General features: G+C 43.7%; 1 protein-coding gene across 2 annotated transcripts in view; it reads right to left on the minus strand.

Moving 5' to 3' along the window:
* EHD4 (EH domain containing 4) overlaps positions 1-13888 on the minus strand; it is a 249905-nt gene that overhangs the window by 158957 nt on the left and 77060 nt on the right. The window lies entirely within an intron of this gene.

The following is a 13888-nucleotide window of genomic DNA, read 5'->3' on the forward strand; positions in this document are numbered from 1 at the left end:
TTCTGGATGCCAGCCAGCAAATATCCCTCTGTGCATCCCTCATATAGAAGACGACTTCTTTAATATGCTCTAGAGTTAGCAAAATAGTATCCCTGTCGAGGGTCAATATTATCTGACAGGGTATCAGACCACGCTGCAGCAGCACTACACCTCCATGATGAGGCAATTGCAGGTCTCAGTATAGTACCTGAGTGTGTATATACAAACTTCAGGATAGCCTTTCTATCAGCAGGCTCCTTCAAGGTGGCCGTATCCTGAGACGGCAGTGCCACCTTTTTTGATAAACGTGTGAGCGCCTTATCCACCCTAGGGGATATCTCCCAACGTGACCTATCCTCTGGCGGGAAAGGGTACGCCATCAGTAACCTTTTAGCAATTACCAGTTTCTTATCGGGGGAAACCCACGCTTCATCACACACATCATTCAACTCATCTGATGGGGGAACAAAACACCGGCTGCTTTTTCTCCCCAAACATAAAACCCCTTTTTAGTGGTACTTGGGTTAATGTCAGAAATGTGTAACACATTTTTTATTGCCGAAATCATGCAACGGATGTCCCTAGTGGATTGTGTATATGTCTCAACCTCGTCGACACTGGAGTCAGACTCCGTGTCGACATCTGTGTCTGCCATCTGAGGTAGCGGGCGTTTTTGAGCCCCTGATGGCCTTTGATACGCCTGGGCAGGCACGGGCTGAGAAGCCGGCTGTCCCACGGCTGTTACGTCGCCCAGCCTTTTATGTAAGGAGTTGACACTGTCGGTTAATACCTTCCACATATCCATCCACTCTGGTGTCGGCCCCGCAGGAGGCGACATCACATTTATCGGCACCTGCTCCGCCTCCACGTAACCTTCCTCATCAAGCATGTCGACACAGCCGTACCGACACACCACACACACACAGGGGATGCTCTGAGGACAGGACCCCACAAAGTCCTTTGGGGAGACAGAGAGAGAGTATGCCAGCACACACCACAGCGCTATATAATCAGGGATTTACACTACCAAAAGTGAATTTTTCCCTATATATATATATACACAACACAATTTTGCGCCTAAATTTAGTGCCCCCCCTCTCTTTTTAACCCTTTGAGCCTGAAAACTACAGGGGAGAGCCTGGGGAGCTGTCTTCCAGCTGCACTGTGAAGATAAAATGGCGCCAGTGTGCTGAGGGAGATAGCCCCGCCCCCTTCACGGCGGACTTCTCCTGCTTTTTTATGGATATTTTGGCAGGGGATTTTACACATATATAGTCCTACTGACTATATTATGTGTGTTTTTGCCAATTTAAGGTACTCTAATTGCAGCCCAGGGTGCCCCCCCCCCCCCCCAGCGCCCTGCACCCATCAGTGACCGAAGTATGTGGTGTGCAGAGGGAGCAATGGCGCACAGCTGCAGTGCTGTGCGCTACCTTAATGAAGACCGAAGTCTTCTGCCGCCGATTTCCAGGAACGTCTTCTTGCTTCTGGCTCTGTAAGGGGGACGGCGGCGCGGCTCCGGGACCGGACGACCGAGGCTGGGCCTGTGTTCGATCCCTCTGGAGCTAATGGTGTCCAGTAGCCTAGAAGCCCAAGCTAGCTGCAAGCAGGTAGGTTCGCTTCTCTCCCCTTAGTCCCACGTAGCAGTGAGTCTGTTGCCAGCAGATCTCACTGAAAATAAAAAAACTAAAATATACTTTCTTTTCTAAGAGCTCAGGAGAGCCCCTAGTGTGCATCCAGCTCAGCCGGGCACAAAATTCTAACTGAGGTCTGGAGGAGGGTCATAGAGGGAGGAGCCAGTGCACACCAGGTAGTCCTAAAGCTTTCTTTAGTTGTGCCCAGTCTCCTGCGGAGCCGCTATTCCTCATGGTCCTTACGGAGTCCCAGCATCCACTTAGGACGTTAGAGAAAAGGGGCAGACTAGATGGGCCAAGTGGTTCTTATCTGCCGACAAATTCTATCTATATATTACTGGTACCCTCAAATTACAGGTCCCCTCACCCAGCCATATATTACCGGTCCCCTCACCAAGCCATATATTACCGGTCCCCTCACCCAGCCATATATTACCGGTCCCCTCACCCAGCCATATATTACCGATACCCTCAAATTACAGGTCCCCTCACCCTGCCATACATTGCCGGTCCCCTCACCCTGCCATACATTGCCGGTCCCCTCACCCAGCCATAAATTACCGGTCCCCTCACCCAGCCATAAATTACTGGTCCCCTCACCCAGCCATATATTATTGGTCCCCTCACCCAGCCATATATTACCGGTCCCCTTACCCCGCCATATAGTACTGGTCCCCTCACCCAGGCATGTGGCACTTGTCTATTTACCAACCGGACTTGATTCCCTGTATATAGGCCCTCATTCCGAGTTGTTCGCTCGTTCTTTTTCATCGCATCGCAGTGAAAATCCGCTTAGTACGCATGCGCAATGTTCGCACTGCGACTGCGCCAAGTAACTTTACTATGAAGAAAGTATTTTTACTCACGGCTTTTTCTTCGCTCCGGCGATCGTAATGTGATTGACAGGAAATGGGTGTTACTGGGCGGAAACACGGCGTTTCAGGGGCGTGTGGCTGAAAACGCTACCGTTTCCGGAAAAAACGCAGGAGTGGCCGGGGAAACGGTGGGAGTGCCTGGGCGAACGCTGGGTGTGTTTGTGACGTCAACCAGGAACGACAAGCACTGAACTGATCGCACAGGCAGAGTAAGTCTGGAGCTACTCTGAAACTGCTAAGTAGTTTGTAATCGCAATATTGCGAATACATCGGTCGCAATTTTAAGAAGCTAAGATTCACTCCCAGTAGGCGGCGGCTTAGCGTGTGTAACTCTGCTAAATTCGCCTTGCGACCGATCAACTCGGAATGAGGGCCATAATACAAGAAGCAATATTACCCAAACAATGACTGCATTAACCATTCATATGCCACTGTGAAACCTTTTATCCTTTGTGTCTCAGTACTCGTAATTCACTAGGTTGTAACACTAATATACTACTAGAAGTAACAATACTTCATTAACTTGTAAATATCGAGCTTTGTGTCACTTGTACAGAACCAATCAGGACAAATCCATAACATATCATGAATTCCAGTCAAAACTATGCCTTTCAGAAAACACCCCTTGTTCACATGTGTACCATGCCTCACATTTAAACCACAGCACCTCAATAGAATAGAAAGCAGCACCACACGCTTCAAAGACTCTAGTTACGTATAGAGATATTCACAGATGGGTGTTTCCATGCTGGTCTCTCCTCTGCTCCTTAAGCTGCAGCTTGAGTGGGGGAATGTGGCCAGTATATGTGGTAATGCAGTTACAAAGGTATAAATATACAGTTGCAAGAAAAAGTATGTGAACCCTTTGGAATTTTCTGGATTTGTGCATAAATTGGTCATAAAATGTGTTATGATCTTCATCTAAGTCACAACAATAGACAAACACAGTCTGCTGAAACTAATACCACAAACAATTATATGTTCTCATGTTTTTATTGAACACACCATGTAAACATTCACAGTGCAGGGTGGACAAAGTATGTGAACCCCTAGGCTAATGACTTCTCCAAGAGCTAATTTGAGTCAGCCAACCTGGAGTCCAATCAATGAGAGGAGATTGGAGGTGTTGGTTAAAGCCGCCCTACACTATAAAAAATACACACCAGTTTTGAGTTTGCAATTCAAGAAACATTGGCTGATGTGAACCATGCCTCGCAGAAAAGAGCTCTCAGAAGACCTACGATTAAGAATTGTTGACTTGCATTAAGCTGGAAAGGGTTACAAAAGTATCTCTAAAAGCCTTATGTTCATTAGTCCACTGTAAGACAAAATGTCTATAAATGGAAAAAATTCAGCACTGTTGCTACTCTCCCTAGGAGTGGGTGTCCTGTAAAGATGACTGCAAGAGCACAGCACAGAATGCTCAATGAGGTGAAGAAGAATCCTAGAGTGTCAGTTAAAGACTTACAGAAATCTCCGTCACATGCTAACATCTCTGTTGACGAATCTACCATACGTAAAACACTGAACAAGAAAGGAGTTCATGGGAGGATACCACAGAGGAAGCCACTGCTGTCCAAAAAAAAAAAAAAAAAAAAACCATTGCTGCACGTTTGAAGTTTGCAAAAGAGCACCAGAATGTTCCACAGCACTACTGGCAAAATATTCTGTGGACAGATGAAACCAAAGTTGAGTTGTTTGGAAGGAACACACAACACTATGGTGGTCATTCAGAGTTGATCGCTAGCTGCATTTGTTCGCAGCACAGAGATCAGGCTAAAAAAAAAAAAAAAAAAAAAAAAGGCAGTTCTGTGCATGCGTATGCGGCGCAATGCACACGCGCGACGTACGGGCACAACGAACGATGCAGTTTTGCACAGGGTCTAGCGATGCATTTCAGTCGCACAACTTGCCGCAGGGTGATTGACATGAAGTGGGCGTTTCTGGGTGGCAACTGACCGTTTTCAGGGAGTGTTTGGAAAAACGCAGGCGTGCCAGAGAAAATGCAGGCGTGGCTGGGCGAACGCTCGGTGGGTGTGCGACGTCAAATCCGGAACTGAATAGTCTGAATTGATCGCAAGCGCTGAGTAGGTTTTGAGCTACTCTGAAACTACACACAAAATTATTGCAGGCGCTCTGCGATAAAAACGGACGCACTTCTCCTAAGCTAAAATACACTCCCAATGGGCGGCGGCATAGCGTTTGCACGGCTGCTAAAAGCTGCTAGGGAGCGATCAACTCGGAATGACTTCCCATGTGTGGAGAAAAAAAAAGGCACAGCACACCAACATCAAAACCTCATCCCAACTGTGAAGTATGGTGGAGTGGGCATCATGGTTTGGAGCGGTTTTGCTGCTTCAGGGCCTGGACAGATTACCATCATCGACGGAATAATGAATTCCCAAGTTTATCAAGACATTTTGCAGGAGAACATAAGGCCATCTGTCCACCAATTGAAGCTCAACAGAAGATGGGTGATAAAACAGAACAACGACCCAAAGCACAGAAGTAGATCAACAACAGAATGGCTTCAACAAAAGAAAATACGCCTTCTGGAGTGGCCCAGTCAGAGTCCTGACCTCAACCCGATTGAGATGCTGTGGCATGACCTCAAGAGAGCGATTCACACCAGACAACCCAAGAATATTGCTGAACGGAAACAGTTTTGTAATGAGGAATGGTCCAAAATTCCCGCTGACCGTTGTGCAGGTCTGATATGCAACTATAGGAAACATTTGGTTGAGGTTATTGCTGCCAAAAGGAGTGTCACCCAGTTATTAAATCCAAGGGTTCACTTACTTTGTCCACCCTGCACTGTAAAATGGTTACATGGTGTGTTCAATAAAAACATGAGAACATATTGTTTGTGTAGAATTAATTTCAGCAGACTGTGTTTGTCTATTGTCGTGACTTAGATGAAGATCATAACACATTTTATGACCAATTTATGTACAAATCAAGGAAATTTCAAAAGGTTCATAAACTTTTTCAACTGTAGATACTCAATGTGTAGGTAGGAATAACCAACATTTTTTTTAAGGATCTACAGTATGTTCAAACCTCTAAGGGTGAGTAACTAAATGTATAAATCCATGGAAATCTTTTCCATCTTTCACGCTTCCAGCCAAGTGAAGGTAGTACAGATGGTGTAATGGTTAGCATTACTGCCTCAAAGCACTGAGGTCGTGGGTTTGATTCCTACCACATTCCTAACAGTGTGGAGTGTGTATATTCTCACCATGCTTGTGTGGGTTTCCTCCCACAACCCAAAAATATACTGGCAGGTTAACTGGCTCCCAAAAAAAATGAACCCTAGTGTGTAAGCATGTGCATGTGTTTAGGGCAGACTACATTGGCCTAGGTGCTTCTTATTTGCCATCACATTCTATGTTACACACTGGCATATACAGTTTTACTTATAAACCAATTTGAGTAACAGCCACATCCTTACCGGACCTGCATTGAACAGGTTTTTGCACTTAACATAAGGAAGTGGATCGCTAACTGAGCTGCATTATGAATGGTAGGAAACATAAATATTCTCAAATATGACCAGTCATATGGGCTTTCTACAACTGGAAATGGTTTTTCTGGATTAAAACATAAAAACCAAATAATCCACTTGTCAAAAATCTACAGCAGACACATTTTTGACATTGGGATATATATTATCATTAGACAACAACAATTATCAATTGTGTACCCATTACCTAATACTATACATCTTTTCATCAAAGAGTGTGATGACTCAATATATGTTCTATGCTCCATCCACCACAGTACAGAGGAGGTAGCAGGCATTTCTGAAAAGGTGGTAAGTTCTAGGGTTTCCCAGAACATCAGATGTTTCATTCTATAGTGTAAACTGCAGAAGAAGAAAAAAGAATCACTATGGGCGACACCTCACTCGGTTTCTAAACTGTAACCTAGGAATGTGCAAACACTTGTTCGCCTTAAAGTCTGATAGTATATCTAGGAATGTTGCACTGTGCACGCAGTTTCCAACATCAGGCAGTAACGTGCTACATTCTGCAAATCCAAGAACACTTCACAGCTTCTAGTGATAGAAATAAAGACTTACCAAATATGTACTGATGAAATACTGAAACATAGCATCGGCTTTAGACATCGACACCAGAACGGATGCATATTTCTCACAATTCACGAACGAACGAACGAACGAAAAGTCCATGGGTTAAGAAATTATGTACATGATTGACCGCCATACAGTCTAAGCTCTGCTGTCTCTCTTAACAGCATTATCCCCCCCCCCCTGTATCTCCCAAAAACCTCATGCCTCCCCCTGTATCTCCCAACAGCACCATGCCTCCCCCTACGACTCCCAAAAGCCTCATGCCTCCCCCTGCAACTCCCAACAGTTGCATGCCTCTCCCTGTGACTCCCAACAGCTTCATGCCTTCCCCTGCTACTCCCGACAGCTTCATGTCTCCCCCTGCAACTCCCAACAGCCTCATGCCTCCTCCTGTGTTTATGTCATCTGTGTCTCCACTCCAATCTGCCATGTTACACTCAGTGTCTCAATCCCTCCAACGCTAATCACCAACAGATGCCTTCCCCAACCTTACCATCTCTGTCCCACCTCCAACATACACACACACACACACACACACACACACACACACACCTCTGTTGGTTTCTTTGTCCCTCTTATCCCCCATCCTCTAAATACAATTATTTAGTCTGCTTATATAATAGATACTATCTGTAACAGGATAGCTACACTGCCACCAAACATGCCCACCCAAACTAGTAGAACAGGTAATTTTCCTTAGGAATCCGCACATGTATACTATTCACCTGTCAGACCCAGGCCTGCTAGGTTTGGAGTATTTTGAAAATGGAGGTGTTTCTACCAGTTGTAGAGATGCACCTGACTGGATTAGCCAAGGTATACAGAGGAGAAAATGTCCCCATGTAACATGAAAGGGACCTACTCTATTGGTTCTACGTTAAGAATGTAAAGAATTTATCATACCTTTTGGGGAAAATAGTACATTTCAATAGATATTTTCTAATCCATTAGTCCTATAAGCAGACCCCCACAAACCTATGCAGTAGATCTGCAAGTGCTACGATAACAGATTGCTTGTGATAATGTAGCATTATTTACCAATAACAGCTCATCTGTTCTGGCAGATTGTTTTACATGATGTTAAGGACGAGTCATACTGTAACCCCTTTAGCACTCTATAAAGGGCTTATGACATCCATGCTGTATTTAGGAAACAGTAATAAGCTCAACATTTCTATTTGGACATGCCAAAACTGTGGCAGGGCATGCTGGGATATTTAGTTCCACATCAGCTATAGGTCCACACAGAGCCGGCCATAGGCATAGACAAACTAGGCAATTGCCTAGGGCATTTGATATGCCTAGGGGCATCAGCAGCTTCTGCTGATAAAAATGATATGTGGCATGCCTATATTCTGTGTGTAGCATTTCATATGCAGATACAGCCACAGTCTCACACAGTATATAGGCATGCTGCATATCATTTTAATCAGCAGAAGCTGCTTGTGCATCCTAGTCACATAGCAATGCAAATAAGATGCATTTTAATTTAAAAAAATGTTCCCGACGTTAGCATTGAGGCAATATTTATGAGGATACATCTGTATCCAAGCAGAGGCAGAGGTCACAGTGTTAGTGGCAGTGTGAGTGTTGTGTGCATGTGAGTGGGTTGGTTGTGCAGTAGTGTTTGTAATATGTGTAAGCAGCATTATGTGTGTCATGTAAAAATGCATTAATAATGTGCAACATTTGTGTAGGGGGCAGTATGTGTGTCATTATGTGTATAAGGGCATTAATAATGTGCGCCATATGTGTAACAGGGTACTACTGTATGTGTCATTATGTGTATAGGGGCACTAATAATGTGCAGCAAATGTGTAGGGGGCACTATGTGTGTCATTATGTGTATAAGGGCAATAATAATGTGCAGCATATGTGTAAGGGACATTATGTGTAAAAGGGCATTAATAAAGGTTTTCATAATGTGTAAGGCACATTATGTTTATAAGGACATTAATAATGTGTCTCATATGTGTATGGGGCATTACTGTGTGGAATCATGTGTATAAGGTGCTCTACTATGTGGCATTGCGTATAGAAAGGGCACTACCGTGTTGTCTAATGTGAATAAAGAGCATTATGGTGCGGTGTAACGTGAATAAGGAGCAATTCAGTGTGATGTAATATGAATAAGGGGCTCTACTGTGAGGAGTAATGTTTATAAGGTAAAGTGATACTACTGTGGGATGTAATATGAATTATGAACACTATCGCATGATCAAATGTGAATAAAGTTGCAGTACTGTATGGCGTAATTGGAATTGGGGTTACTATTGTGTGGCCATGCCCCTTGCCAGCAAAAACACACCCCTTTTTGGGCTGTGCGCCAAATGTGCGAACTGTTCCTATTTAAAATATAGGGGGTACAAACACCAAAATAAGGACTGCTATGGATGAGGGGTGGTGGTGCTGGGAAAGAGGTGAAAGGTCAGAGGCGGAACCAGCGGTGGTGCTAGGGGGCACCAACCAAAATGTTGCCTAGGGCATCATATTGGTTAGGGCCAGCTCTGGGTCCACATGTTGAATACCCCAACTAAAACTATGGATGGTGTTAGCAGTACAGTCCCCACTTCCGGCTATGGAGACCCTGCAAAAAGCATTCTGGGCTACAGCGAGTCCCCACCAGGTCGCAAAACTATGGGCATCCGCAGACACCAGTCACACATGGACATTAGTCTGCAAGCAGCGGAACAGGAGACATTTCTGGTAAGTTATGGTAAATACCAGCAGCATATTCGTTAGTATCACTGTATTACTAAATTAAATATGCCACCGGTATTTGGTACTGGTTTTAAATGCAGCCCTAAGACACTTTGGGGCAGATTCAATTGTTTACTGCGCCCTCTGCTGGGCATCTATAGCAATGATCACCTTTCAGAGCTATTGAATTGTTGCTCCGATCAGACACCCATTGCCAGTAAAGGCATCTGTCAGCTCCGGGCTTATTTATTATTTACTACTACACTTTATTTATAAGGCGCCACAAGTGTTTTGCAGCGTTGTACAAAGGACAGTACAGGGAGACAAAACTTAGAATTACAGTAAATAACAAAAAGAGTACAAGTAACAAAGAGCACAGGTAAAGATGATCGCTGAGTAGGAGAGAGCTGCAAGTGAAATGTGTCGAGAGGAGGGCTTTGACAACAAGAGGAAAGAGGGCCCTGCTCTGAAGCGCTAACAATCTAGTGGGTAGGGGCGACAGACAGATGACATGAGGTGCAGGCAAGCGGGAGGTAGCCTGATGGCAGTATGTAAGCAATGTAAGCAAAGCAGAGATGGTCGAGAGGCATGAGGCAGGGGGATGGAGGAGCAGCCTCAGGACTAAGTTATGAATCGGAAGGGTATGCTCTGATGAATAGGTGGGTTTTTACCCACGCAAAGCGGCTAAACCTGTCTAAAGAGCCTCTTTAGGCACCAAAACTGCAGACTTTTTAAAACAGATTTTTTTTTTTACCTCGCACCGGGGGATGCAAGAAAAAAAATGTGACTGTCACAGTTAATGGGCGTCTCTCAAAGCAATTGATGAATATCTCGGATAGATGCTCATTGCTATAGACAGCAGGCAGGTGGCACACGCCCCCCACCCCCGGAGGAATTCAATTTTGTGGGTCTCATTTTCCCCTTGTTTTTTTTCCCCTCGTAGTATTGTACCAAGGCGACCTATTCTTTTAACTGCGCAATTCTGACATTGTACAATTACATTTTTCGATTTGCATCTTATTTTCCTGTCTAAATGGGACTGTTTAGACACCCAAACAATTGTCACAATTCAATTGTTTGGGCACACACGCAACTCGCGCATGTCACACCAAACACACCGGGTTTAGCTGTGTAAAACAGCTAAGCCCACCTACAGTCCTGCTTTGGGCATCCAAACTACTGTGCCAAGTTTGCAAACATTTTTTCTCACAGTTCACTAAGATGCAAGAGAGAGAGAAAAAAAAAAAAAAGTGACCTCTGTGGCTGCTACAATTGAATTGCTGCCTTCAGGCGCCATCTAGTAGTGGCTGGTTTATAAACAATTGAATTCCACCCTTTAAATGAGAAGTCTTCTCTTAAAGATATTGGAAAGTTTTATTTGCTGCTCCCAATATTTCAGAATGATCGGAATTATTATACATCACCGGTAAAATTACAAGTACACAACACCCTACTGTAATTCAACACCTGACATCTGCTAGTTACACTAATCACAGCTTTGCATATTAGTAGGGGGAAGTGCTGGATTTCTAAATGGGGATTTCCAGACCAAAAAAAATAAAAATAACCATAATAATGACAGAATTTGGAAGCACATGTATTTCAGCAATACTGTACATTAATGTAAAAAAAAACACATTAATTGTATCTCCTTTACATACAGTAACACTCCTTAAGCAGCTCACCAATTAATATAATACTTAGTAAATGAATACAGCTCTACAAAACACTAAATTACCCCTCACACCCAATATAAAATAAAATAACAATTAAATGTTGCTCATGCAGTGCTTCATGTTACCCTCAGCAGCCAAACGCAGAGGAGCACCGCAGAAAGTCTACAACTATTTTCTTAAAGCCACAGACAACACCGGGACCACAAATAAGAACAATAATAATGGCGGCCATTTTGTTGAACCCAAATTTAATTAAAAGGTAGGCAGATCCCTGCAAAAATGAGTCTTCGGGGACCACACCTGCAGTGCACATGGTTTTGCCCAACTGCTAACAAATTTGCTGCTACGATCAGGTCTGAATTACCCCCTAAAACCCACGAGTCTGGGGCGAGATTGAACTGCGAGGGGGCCAATTTGCAGTGCCCTTGGTAACATTTTCACGCCACTAAAATAGCAACTTACCACCCCTCCTCATGTCTAAATAATTTGACCCCTTAGGCCGCAAACAAAGTAACTGACTGGAAGATTCTCAGAAGTGATTTTCATCTTCTAACTTGCAGAACTGTCATGATTTGAGTGTGAAGTTCAAATATTAATCATAGAGCAGAAAACACACACACACACACACACACACACACACACACACACACACACACACACAAGGCAATAAGGCGCTATTTTGCTATGATGTACTGCCAAGAAAATTTCTACAAAGTATCATCGGAACAGAGAAAGGGAAAAAAGTACACATTCTAAAGCATTGTTTGGGGTACACATTTTAATCATTTTAAACCAGCTGATCTGCTAGCACTGCCACAAATGATGCAATCTTTCACCCAGAATAGCAGTTTGAAGATAATCCAGAGCATCATGTGAGCCATTAAATGGCAGCTTACTTCAAACTTCCTTATTGAGTTAGCAAATTATAGTTTCAACAAAGTACAATTAAGGACGGTTAAAGCAAACACCCCCACCAAGTCACTTATTTCACATACTGTATCAAATATGAATAGAGAAGTGGTTATCATCATCTTGGGGACAGCAGGAAATTTGGTTGCAAGGACCAATTATATTTTATACGGGTGTGGTTCATCAAATCGACAGTATCTAGGTTGACAATGTTTAGGTCGACCACTATAGGTCGACAGTCACTAGGTCGACATGGATGGAAGGTCGACAGGGTTTCTAGGTCGATATGTGCTAGGTCGACAGGTCGACATGAGGTTTGTTTGGGTTTTTTTTTGTGTCATTTTCTTTGTAGAGTGACCGGAAACCCCAATTAGTGCACTGCTTCGCTCGCCATGCTTCGGGCATGGTGCCTTCGCTCCGCTACCGCTTCGCTCGGCACAGATTACCGTTCCAATCGTAGTCCACGTGGATCGTTAAGTATGAAAAAATTCAAAAAAAGAAAAAAATATTTGAAAAAAAAAACTCATGTCGACCTTTAGACCTGTCGACCTAGAAACCCTGTCGATCTTCCATCCATGTCGACCTAGTGACTGTCGACCTATAGAGGTCGACCTAAACATTGTCGACCTAGATACTGTCGATCTTCAGACCGGATCCCATTTTATACAGCACCAAAACTATATATGCTAACATGTAAGTGTAAAAAAAAATAAAAAATATGATGCGTAACAGATAATGATAGGCCAAATAATATGACAAATATGATACACAGAGAAAATTGGCTTTAGAATCTCTGCCTCGATAATAATACCGCTTTCACATCGCAAACCCTGGTTTTAAAACGTTACTTAAAACGAGTCTTAAAACGGATCTAAGCAGTTAAACCCCCTTCACATCGCATGTTGTAACCGGTATATTACCATTTCATTACCGTTTTGGTACCTTTCACACTGAACCCCTTTCACCCATAGAAAACAGTGGTTGTCATTTTAAATGGACTTTTCTGGCCCAGACATTATTAATTATTAATTAATAATAATTTGGCTAGTCGTACGATGGAACCCAGCAGCTTCAAGCATCTTTACCAAGTTTTTGTAGATTACTGCATCCTTCTCTGTCCCAGTGATTTATCTACATATTTCTTCATCCCCTCTGATCCTAAGCAGCTCCCTAACCTCCTCATCACTCTAATTTGCCATTTTAAACTGTACTCTGTATAATAAACCGCTTTTTCACTCTCATGTGTTTCCTCCAGTTTATTTCCTGCTTCTGCCTGGTGACATCACGCATGGAGACAGCCCATCACCTTCTGTGGTTTGGAAATACAGTTTCTGAGCCTTTCACATTGCACAATGAAACGGGTCTGAACCGTGTAGGACCCTGCTTTTTAACCGTTTTAAAATACTGGTATTCTGTAACCAGTAGATTCAATGTGGAGCTTTCAGATCGCAGCTAGACCCATTTTGGAAGGCTTAAAAACCGGCAATTTACCGGGTTATAGCTGCAGTGTGAAAGGGGTATAAGGTTCCTCTGCAGAACAGTCACTTTAAAGGGGGGTACTGACGGAGCGATATTCTAAGCAATCTGACTAGATTGCTTAGAATATGAGCATTATCGCTCCGTGTGTACCCCTTACAGCGATATAGTGAAGCGCAGCCACGCGCATCGCTATCGCTGCTGCTAGATTGGCCTGCATGCAGGCCAATCTAGGGGGTCGCTCACTTCACCTACTGGGTGAAGCTCAGCACACATCTCTCCTGCATCGGTCCGTCTATATGGGTTTTTAGTCTGGTTCCGTTGCATAACTTGGGCGGAGTCAAGTTCCGCAGAAGAATGATCGGAACACCAATTTTTAGTGCGCAAAGTGTCAAGCGTCCGTTTTTTTCCTTTATTGCTTCTCTCCCTGACGTCACAAAAAGATCATACATACATCAGTTTCTTTTTAGGTACTAAGCTACACAATAGTGAAAACAGGATTCAAATTCATCCAGTAGTTTGAGTGATGTTGGAGCGAACGGACAA

Source organism: Pseudophryne corroboree, chromosome 12, assembly GCF_028390025.1.
Source record: "Pseudophryne corroboree isolate aPseCor3 chromosome 12, aPseCor3.hap2, whole genome shotgun sequence".
NCBI classification, from domain to species: Eukaryota; Metazoa; Chordata; class Amphibia; order Anura; family Myobatrachidae; genus Pseudophryne; species Pseudophryne corroboree.